This window comes from Equus caballus, chromosome 23, assembly GCF_041296265.1.
Source record: "Equus caballus isolate H_3958 breed thoroughbred chromosome 23, TB-T2T, whole genome shotgun sequence".
In the NCBI taxonomy this organism is placed as follows: domain Eukaryota; kingdom Metazoa; phylum Chordata; class Mammalia; order Perissodactyla; family Equidae; genus Equus; species Equus caballus.
The window spans coordinates 39,772,057-39,782,857 of NC_091706.1; positions in this window are offsets into that span (position 1 = coordinate 39,772,057).

Below are 10,801 nucleotides of genomic sequence, written 5' to 3' on the forward strand. Positions count from 1 at the left end.
GAACTTTTGAATTCAACAAATTATTAGTGAAATGACTTTTTTTGAATGAATAAGTTACTATTATTGCTGAATGAATTCCTGATTTATTTATTAATATCTTATCCTAGCTACCGTATTCCAGAATATTGTGATAAAATGGGAGCTGCCCAATAAACTATATTTGAATATTTATAAATGAGAATTTCAGTTATGCAAGATGGAATATGGGATTGTTAGGAATTATACTAGAATATTTGTTTGTTTCTCAAGATGTTTTAGCATTTTATGTTGATATCTCGATATGGGAACTAGGATTCCCCATGGTTTAATCCTTTAAATTTTTAGTTTGAGAATATTAATTGTGGGCACAATTAATTATAATAACTATAGTACTTGCTTGCTTATAATACAAGTAATGTCTCCTTTATTTACTTTTTTACTTTCTGTCCAATTTATTGTCTGTCTTTCCTACTATAACATTGCTCTTGTTAACACTGTATTCTTGGTGTTTATACCAAATATGTATTCTTGAATATATACAAATAGTATATATTCAAAGATATGTTTTGAGAGAATGATCATAATAACATATCATCTGCTGATTACCCCATATCAGGCATTATTCTATGTACTTGTATGTGTTTTACCCTATTTAATCCTATTGCAATCATATCAAGTAGTACTATAATTATCCCCACTTTATAAATGAGAGAGCTCAGACTTAGAGAGATTAAGAGACTTGCCTAAAATGACAGAGGTAGTAAGGGGCAGAGGCCTGATTAGAAATAGTCTGTTTCAGGAGCACAAACTCTTAACCTACTTTACATAACTTGTCAAAAGAAGATTATAAAAACAAATAATCTAGTTTTGTGTTGATGGTACATGATATCATAATATCAAAGCAAACCTTTTGAGACAAAAACCTTAAGTTAGAGGAAATAATAATTCGAACCAAAAAAAAAAAAAAAACCTGCACACACACACACACACACACACACAAACCTAAGGTAATCTCCTCAGAATGGGTTTAAAAATTTACTCCATTGGTAGTAAAGACATTTAGAGGCTGGTCCCAGCAACAAGACTAGGTAGCTATACAAACTTGCAGAACTTATGTACCTCAGTTTCTTTATGTATATCATGAATATAAGAACATATGCCATAGGTTAAAAGTAGATGATAATAGTATCTTCTGATAAAGCTATTAAAGGATTAAATAAGATAATACATTAAATGAGATAATACACTAAATGAGATAATACATGAGATAATAAATGAGAAAATACAGTGCCTGACACATAATACTCAATAAGTATTAGCTGTTATAATTATTGCTATCTCTATTTTATTCGAGTCTGAGAATGCAATGAGGTAATAGGTAGAATGCTCTTTAAAATAAATGTTGTATTCTTTATATATCAGATATCACTGTTAATTTGGCCAGAGTTTGAGAAAGTACATTTAAAATCATTTTTCATCTTTTTATTTCCAGTACATAAAAGAGAGGATGCAGTCAATATAGCTATGGTCCAGCTCTAAAAGAAGAGATTTTTCCATTAATTCGGCATGGAAAAAAGTCTTTGGTGTTCAGGAGATATAAATGAAATAAGTGAAATATCTTTAAGCACAAGAAGCTTAGACTTTTTATTCTAATTATATTGAAAATGTAATAGAGTAAAAACATTACTGGTTAAATGTTAAAATGAACTGTAGAGAATAGAAGGGGGAGACTAGTGTGGGCTGCAGTGGTCTTGGAAGTTTCATCTTGGAGACAGAACTTAACTGGGCTTTGATGGAAAGTTAAGCAGTGGAGAGGCAGGGCTGACACTTCAGGAAGAAGAGAAGATGGCAGGTACAAAGGTATGGAAAGCAAGTGAGCAAAGTATATTCTAGGGAAAAGAACCTAGATAATAGTTGTGTTAGGGATTAGTAGGAGATTATAAACTAATTTGTGGATAAGTTGTGGACAAGATGAAACTGAAGCTTGAGGTAAATAATTTGACTGTAATGTATACAGAAGAGGAGGGAGAAGAATTGAAAGTAGAGAAACCAACTGGAAGTCCACATTATTGATCCATGTATTGGTGAGAGCTAGGAATAGGATGGAAAGAGTGGAATAAACAAGACTGATAGAAGTGATTTTTAAAGAAAGCATCATAGGATTTGGTGACTCATTACATGTAAGCTGGATGTGAGAGAGAAAGAGTAATTTTACAAGACAAGGGCTTTGAGTTGTAGAGGATGAAAATGCTGATGACATTGAGGAAAATCATGAAGGAATCTAATCCCACAGTAAAGCTTTAGACATGATGAATTTCAGATGACTGTAAAACATTCCAGAGGAGTTGGCTAACAAAGAAAATGAAAACCTGGGGTTGGAAATATGCTGAGATGTCCAGCCTGGAGATCCAGATTTGGAAGTCAACGGCAAAGAGTTGTGAGTTAAAGTATTAAAAATTAATCAGGACTGACTGATGGGTATACAGTTTCAAGACAGAAAGGAGGCAATTTCATGTGGGAAGAAGCAAGAAAAGAGTTAAAGAAGGAGAAAAGAAGATAAGAGAGAAGACGTAAACAGAATGATGTCATTTCATAAAAGCAAAAACAGAAGAGAATTTTAAAAAGAGACGGTCGTCAGTGGAGTCAAATATCAAAGAGAAGTAAAAGAGAAGAGAGTTAAGATCGAATTTTGGTGTAGGAGGCCAGTGTAGAATCTAACAGGGTAAGAGTCAGGTAGGGAACAGTTCATAGTGGGTCCCAAAGGGAACGAGAAGTGAAGAACTAGGAACAGTTCTATTGGTTTGGCAGAAGAACCGTTGATGCAAAGACCATTTTTTGTTGTTGTTGTTTATAAAAAATGTTAGAAGTAAATAGAGGAAGATTCCCATGCAGAAGGAGGGGTTGATAATGTGCAAGGTCAAAGTGTGTAGCAAGATAATTAGTTGAGATAATACTTTTTCTTTCTGTATTTTTCCGTTCAGCTTTCCATACTCTCTCCACAAACTTAAACCAAGTATCCAGAGCCTTAGTATTTTCCCATATGACACACTTTTGCAGGCTAGAAAGCAGAAGCTTCTTAAAGTTGCTTTTCCCATGACCTATAAATACCTTAGTTAGCCAAAAATTATGCAAATGTTCCCAACGGACAAGAGAGAGGAAGCAAACGAGAGTGAGCAAGGGGAAGAAAGAGAGAGGAGAGAGAGAGAGTTTTTCCTTATACTAGAAAATAGTTGAAGGCCTAGAGTCCTGAAATAACAAATTATTGCTGTGCGATGCTGATTGACAATGCCCTGGAGAGGTGAAGACCTCACAAGGAATAGCTGTGTGGCATACCTAGGGAAACAGGACCCTGAGCAGAGGAACAAGCACTCTTGGCAAAGTTCTGCTGACCCTCAGCAAGGGAGGCAAGCAGCTGAATTGAAGGGACCACGCAGGCTTGGGTAGTAGGTGTCATGATGCAAGGCATTGAAAACTATGGATCCTGGGGACATAAAGCTTTGGTGCTGAGACCCTCAGTTTCAAGCACAGCTTAATGAGGCAGCTCCATTAGAATAATATCTGACGCTAAATTCCCAACTCAGTGACAGAATTTGGATTTATATCGATTTGTTAAAAATGAAGAAGTTGGGTATTTCTTACACACTAGAGACTATGCTTGCAATTTCATGTGTCTGTTATGCATAGACACAGTCTTTTAGAAATAAGAAAAGTATGGGTCATAACTCACACAGGCAGGTAGAGGGTTACATTTTGGGCGTACTTTTCCATCTAAAATGGATGAAAAGTTAGGCTAGGAGTAGTGGTATGTACTACTAAGTGAAAGTAACTGAGTCATTGGATGGTGGTGAAAGACCTCAGTGTTATCAGTTAAGTATGACTTGAGAACTAGTCGAGTGGGGAGGGGACCTTGGAGCAAATGGAGTTCTGGAATTGACAATGAGCAATGTGCTGGGGAATAAATAAAACATGAATGAAAGTGTTGAAATCAGCAACAAAGTTTCCATGATGAAAGTGTAACTCTTGAAAAATGTTGACTTTCTCCCTGAAGTTACATTCTATTGGTTCTGCTTCCTTCATGTGAAGAAGCTCTTTAAGGTGGCCTTGGGGAGCACATGATGAACCTGAGAGGCTTGGTTATGATTAGCCATGACTGGGGATTTGCAATATGGGAATTGCTGTCTTTATCTTCTGTAATTCTGTTGACAGACGCTTGATGGAGGAGATTAAATTATTATAAGTACACTTTCTCTACAAACTCTAACAAAAAATGTATAGGAATATAGGTTGAAGAAACTGACTAAATAATAAGATTATACCATGCTGGTTTACTATTCTAACAAATGTTCATATTGTTTCACAGTTTATTTTGCTTACATAAATGTTCTACAAATTCTAAAATGATGAACCTAAATGCATTCCTTTATCAATCTAGTTCTATTCTAAGAAAAAATATAGTTACTCAGTTATCTGTACACTATTCATTTACATCACTTAAAAATAGTTACTTGAATCTTTTAGAAGCATGAAGGTACCCTATCTTGTAAAACAATTGAGTTTATTTGGGCAAACAAATCCAAATGTATTTGGTGTTGAATCTGATTCTTTTCAAACATTATTTCAAGAGGACAAAAAAGCCAAGTTGGTTCAGGTAGAAAATTGCAAGCTTTGTGGTTTAATGTTCACATGGTCTATACTGACAAGACCAATTAAAAAATTTTATTACTTTAGTATGTACTTGGTGTTAGGTGTGTATAAAATGAGTTATTATGTTAGTTATGTAATAAAGCTTTTATAATCATTATAAAGTTAATAAGATTAAAAAGCAACTGATGCAACGATACCATTAGTAAAAAAAACTACAGCAGAAAAAGGATTGATTTTTGCGAGAAAGCACAATGTGGAAAGACTACGTTGTTACAGAACAAATGAAAAATGTAAACACTAATAATGATTTCTCATGTTCTTATAATCAGTAGTGACTGATTTGGACATTGGTAAATGCACCATTGAGAAAATACATGAAGATAAGGTAGAAGTCAACAATTATTCTATGTTGTGCATATTTTAAGAAAGTTTTTTTGTTACGCCCTTTTTTACAACATAAGTTAATTATATTGATAGCTTCCTTTTCCTTTTGTTGGGAAGGTGGTACTTCCCTCAAAGACGGCTGCTTCTCTGACAGTGTTGTCTTCAGCTCCTGTAGAAAATTAGGAATGTTTTCCAACATCATATTTAAGATTTCTGCAAGATTGTTGATGGAGGATGACACGACTTCTAAGTTAAAAAAAAAAAGAGATGAGAAGTGTGGGAAAATATTCGTGTTGAGAAGAATCAGGAAAATTATAAAATTTTGCATAGCCCAAAAGGTAACCATTGCCTCAATATAATTAAACATGAAACAGAATCAGCAAGTGTTCTAATATCTGAACAATTTAGTTTACTTGGAGTTGGGAAGTTTGAAGTACTACAATATTACCAAGATTCTGCTTCCTCCATTCAGCCCTTCTGTGAACTCATCCCATGAGTATCTTAATGCTTTCACCGTGGTATTTTTGACTCTCCCTGATACTATTTTGATACATTACTTCCATCTGCATCAGCAGAGTGAGGCTGAGCATTGGCAGCAAATGAGGTCTCACACCCAGCCGATGGCAAATGACAGGAGATACAGACCAGCAGAGGTGAGTGCTGTCACCTGCTGGGGCTCCAGACCTCAGTAGCCACTTTTCCTGGATGTTGTAGATCATCTTCTGGTCTTTCTTACACATAACCATCATGGTATTCTGGAATTCGATGCCACTAACTTCACCTTTTCATTGTTCATGGGCCACGCTTTCTCTAGAGAGTTGGCTTAGCGCAGCCAAACTCCTAACAGGTGAGATAAAAACGGACTCTGCATCCTGGACCTGATCTCTCCTGCCCTGGTGTTTCAGCCTTTCCCTAGGGACTGCAGCTGCTGTCACCTACTGCCTTCCCTGTGTGCCTATCCTGAGCTTCAGAATACTTTCTCTCCCTGGCTCCAGGTAGCTTTTACAACCCTTGGGCTATCACTCAGCTCTTGAATCAGTGAGCTTCCAAAGAATTTGTTCTCTGCTCTTGTTCACCCTTGGCAAATCCCACATTACTCTCTGTGCTCCCAATGTCGTTCTACTCCTTGCCTGTTTTACAATTTGAATCTACCTCTTTTTCTTCCTTTCCTCCATCATAACTACTTATATGCTTACTCAAAGATCTGTAATTTTTATTGTTGTTTTCTTATGTAAAGATATGTCATGGTCATGATAGAAAATATAGGTAAAATAAAAATAAAACTGACCTGTAAGCTCATCAGCTGGAGATTATCTCGGTTAACACTTGCCACTTAACCTATTATTTTTCCAAACTACCCCCACGTTTATTTGTATTTCTTCTTCAAAGCATTAAAAGACTATAATTAGATTGATTTCTGTAGTACCTTGTATATCCACCTATAGTATTGTGATGGGTGGATGGAAATTTTTTCACAAAAGAAAGAAAACTGATGATGTTTCAACCAAGTCCTGTGAAAAGTATTAACCTTCCAAAGTATCACTTTTGGTTTGTACCATAATGTTTAAGGTTTACATGGACTTTCCTATTCATTATTGCAGAGGACCAGCATCTTAAGCTTAGAGGGAACTTCTGCTCTCTACAGATCCTGACAAGGATTAAGAAAACACATGGATCTCTAGGGTTGCCTCTTAAGTCTTAGGAGAGCCCTGGATTGGAAGATGTTCTTACAGTGGCAAGTGATCAGACTCTATCACTTTCTACCAATTTCTTATTTTATTTTGACTTCCTTGGGTGATTGGCGAATTGTTACCAGCTATCTGAATATTTTAATTAGAAATTATAATTATTATCTCTAGAGAATAGAGAATATACATACACACACAACAAGGAAAAAGCAATAGAATTCTACAATCCTAGGAAGAGTATGTTGGTAACACGTTTGTGTACAAAAATTTCAATCTTTATGATGGATTTATGGTATTCTATATTTATTGTTTCTGTGATCAGAAGTTTGTATCACTTTTCAAATTTTCAAACAAGTCAGCACAGTTTGGAGGGCAGTGGGCTCGATAGATAACTCTCAAAGTACGTATACATAAACTTTTAAATGCAAATAGGACCACATGTTTATAAACCTTATTTGTTTGTGTTCAAAATCTAGTCAGACTATATCTGTTCCACTTAGGTAAGCCCTCAGCTTGATGGAAGTTATGGTACTTTTGAAATAAACTAACAAATACTCTTTAAAAATACTCTTACCAAATACTGTAAAAAATATGATCTAGGTCCCTCACAATTGAAGGAAGCCCTAGTCATCATTTGCCAAATAGTGGACATCATGTAATTCTTGACATAACACCTGTCTAGAGCTACGGGATGATTGGAGTAGTGATTTTGGATGAATTTTCATTAAGATAAGCAGTTTGGGAGACCCTTTTCAAAACTGAGGTTGTGAAGGTATTTTTATGGGTTGACTGACTGAAGAACAGTCCATGAATACAATACTGTTTTAAAAAGAAATTCATTATTTAAAAATGAATTTCCAAGTGTCTCTTCATGTCATGCTAAACATCCTTTCTAGAGATTGTTTTCTATTTTATATGTTCTGAATATTAAACTTTTATCTTGTATAAGACTTGCAATTATTTTCTCCCATTTTGTGAGTTTTTATTTCACTCTCTTGATAGTGTTCTTTTTTTGTCGTTGTTAGGGAAGATTTGCCCTGAGCTAACATCTGTTGCCAATCTTCCTCTTTTTGCTTGAGGAAGATTTGCCCTGAGCTAACATCTGTTGCCAATCTTCCTCTTTTTGCTTGAGGAAGATTTGCCCTGAGCTAACATCTGTGCCAATCTTCCTCTATTTTGTATGTAGGTCTCTGCCACAGCTTGGCTGACCATAGGTCTAGGTCTGTGCTGAGGATCTGAACCCATGAACCCCAGGCCACTGAAGCAGAGCACATCAAACTTAACCACTATGCCACAGGGCCAGCTGCCTTGATAGTGTCCTTTGATACGCAAATGTTTTAAATTTTGATGAAATCCAATATATTTATGTTTTTTTTTTTGTTGCCTGTGTTTTTTGGTATAATATCCATGAAATCATTGCCACATTCAATGTCAAGAAGATTTTTCCCTTATGTTTTCTTCTAAGAATTTTATTTTTAGGGGCCAGCCCAGTGGCACAGTGGTTAAGTTTGCATGTTCCACTTCTCAGCAACCTAGGGTTTGCTGGTTCAGATCCAGGGTGTGGACATGGCACCACTTGGCAAAAGCCATGCTGTGGTAGGCATCCCACGTATGAAGTAGAGGAAGATGAGCATGGATGTTAGCTCAGGGCCAGTCTTCCTCAGCAAAAAGAGGAGGATTGGCAGTAGTTAGCTCCGGGCTAATCTTCTGCAAAAAAAAAAAAAAGAATTTTATTTTTAGCTCTTACATTTAGGTCTTTGATACATTTAAGTTAAATTTTGTGTCATGTGTGAGGTCAGCATCCACGTCCTTCTTCTGCAGATGGACATCCAGTTCCCAGCATGACTTGTTGAAAAGATTGTCTTTTCCCTTAAATGGTCTTGGCACCCTTGTCAAAAATTATTTGGCCAAATACACAAGAGTTTATTTCTGGGCTCTCTATTCTGTTCTGTTGATTTATATGACCATCCTTATGCCAATACCTCATTGTTTTGATTACAATAGCTGAAGCTCTGTAGAAAGTTTTGAAATCAGGAAGTAGAGTCCTCCAACTTTGTTCTTCTTTTTTAAGGAAAAAAACTCTTTGTTCTTATTTATCTTTCTTTTCCTTCTGCAAAAAATGTCATTGGCATTTTTTATAAGAATAGCATTGAACCTGTAGATCACTTTGGGTAGCATCGATCTCTTAACAATATTAAGTCTTCTGACTCATGAACATAGAATGTGTTCCATTTATTTATGCCTCCTGTAAATTTTCTTTTAGAAATATCTGTAGGTTTCTCCTTGTTTAACTCTATTTCTAAGTATTTTATTGTTTTTTATGCTCTTATGAATGGAATTGTTTTCTCCATTTTATTTATGGATTTTCATTGTTAGTGTATATAAATACACACAATTTTTAAATATTGATTTTATATCTTGCTACTTTACTGAAATTGTTTATTAGCTGTAACGGTTGTGTTATGGAATCTTTAGGTGTTTCTATGTATGAGCTCATATTATTTTCAGACAGAGAATATTTTACTTCTTTTCCAATTTGCATGCCTTTTTTTCTTTTTCTTATCTAATTGCTCTGTCTACTATATTGAATTAAAGGAGCAAAAGTGAGAAACTTTGCCTTGTTCCTGATCTTAGGGGATAAGCTTTCAGTCTTTCACCATTGACAATGATAAGTGTGGATTTATCACACATGCTCTTTAGCTTCTTGAAGAAGAGTCTTTGTATTCCCCGTTTGCTGGTGATTTTTTATGATGACAAAGTGTTGAATTTTGTCAAATTCTTTTATTACATGCTTTTTACTCATCATCATTCTATTGATGTGGTGTATTACATTAATTGATTTTTATATGTTGAACTATCCTTGCATTCCAGGAATAAATCTCTCAGTCATGGTGTATCATCCTTTTAATATTCTGCTGAATTCAGTTTGCTGTTTTTTGTTGAGGACTTTGGCATCAACATTCAAAAGGGACATTGGTCTGTAGTTCTATTTTCTATGTAGCATATTTGTCTTGCTTTGGTATCAGGGAAATGTTGGCCCCTGAGAATGAGTTAGGAAGTGTTCTTCAATTTTTTGGATGATTTTGACAAGGGTTGGTTTTAATTCTTCTTTAAATGTTTGGTAGAATTCACCAGTGAAACCATCTTGTCCTGGGCTTTTCTTTGTTGGAAGGTTTTGGATTACCAATTCAATCTCCTTAGTAGATATTGAATTATTCAGATTTTCTGTTTCTTCATGATTCATTCTTGGTAGATAGTTTCTTTCTAGGAATATATCCTTTTTCTTGAGCATAGAAATAGTTAATAATATTCTATTATAATATCTTCTACTTCTCTATAATCAGTAGTATTTTCCTCAGTTTCATTTCTGATTTTACTAAGTGGAGTCTCCTTTCTCTTTATTAATCAACCAGCTAAATGTTTTTCAACCTTGTTGATCTTTTCAACAAAAATTGACATCTCCAACTTTATGGTAGAACTTTCTCCATTGAATTCTGTCAGTGTTTGCTTCATATATTTTGCAGCTTGTAGATTGTTAGATATATATTTTTGTAGCTGTTATATATTCTTAATGAATAAGTCCTTTTATTAATATGAAATTTCCTCATCATCACTCATAACAGTTTTTGTCTAGAAGTCTATTTTATCGATATATGTATAGAGTATCAGTCTGTTCAGTCTGCTATTACAAAATACCATAGCTTGGGTGCCTTCTAAATAACAAACATTTCTTTTTCACAGTTCCACAGCCTGGAAGTCTGAGACCAGGGTGCTAGCATGGTTAGGTTCTGGTAAAGGGTCTCTTCTAGGTTTCAGACTGTCAAGTCCTTGCTGTGTCCTCACATAGTGGAAGGAGCTAGGGAGCTCTGTGAGGTTTCTTTTATAAAAACATTAATCCCATTCATGAGGGCTCTACCATTATGACCTAAGCAACTCCCAAAGGCCCTACCTCCTAATACTATCACATAGGGCATTAAGATTTCAACGTATGAATTTTGAGGTGCACATAAATATTCAGACCATACTATATAGAAACATTAGCTCTCTTTTGGTCCATATTTGCATGCAATGTCTTTACATCCTTTAACGTTCAACCTATTTGTGCC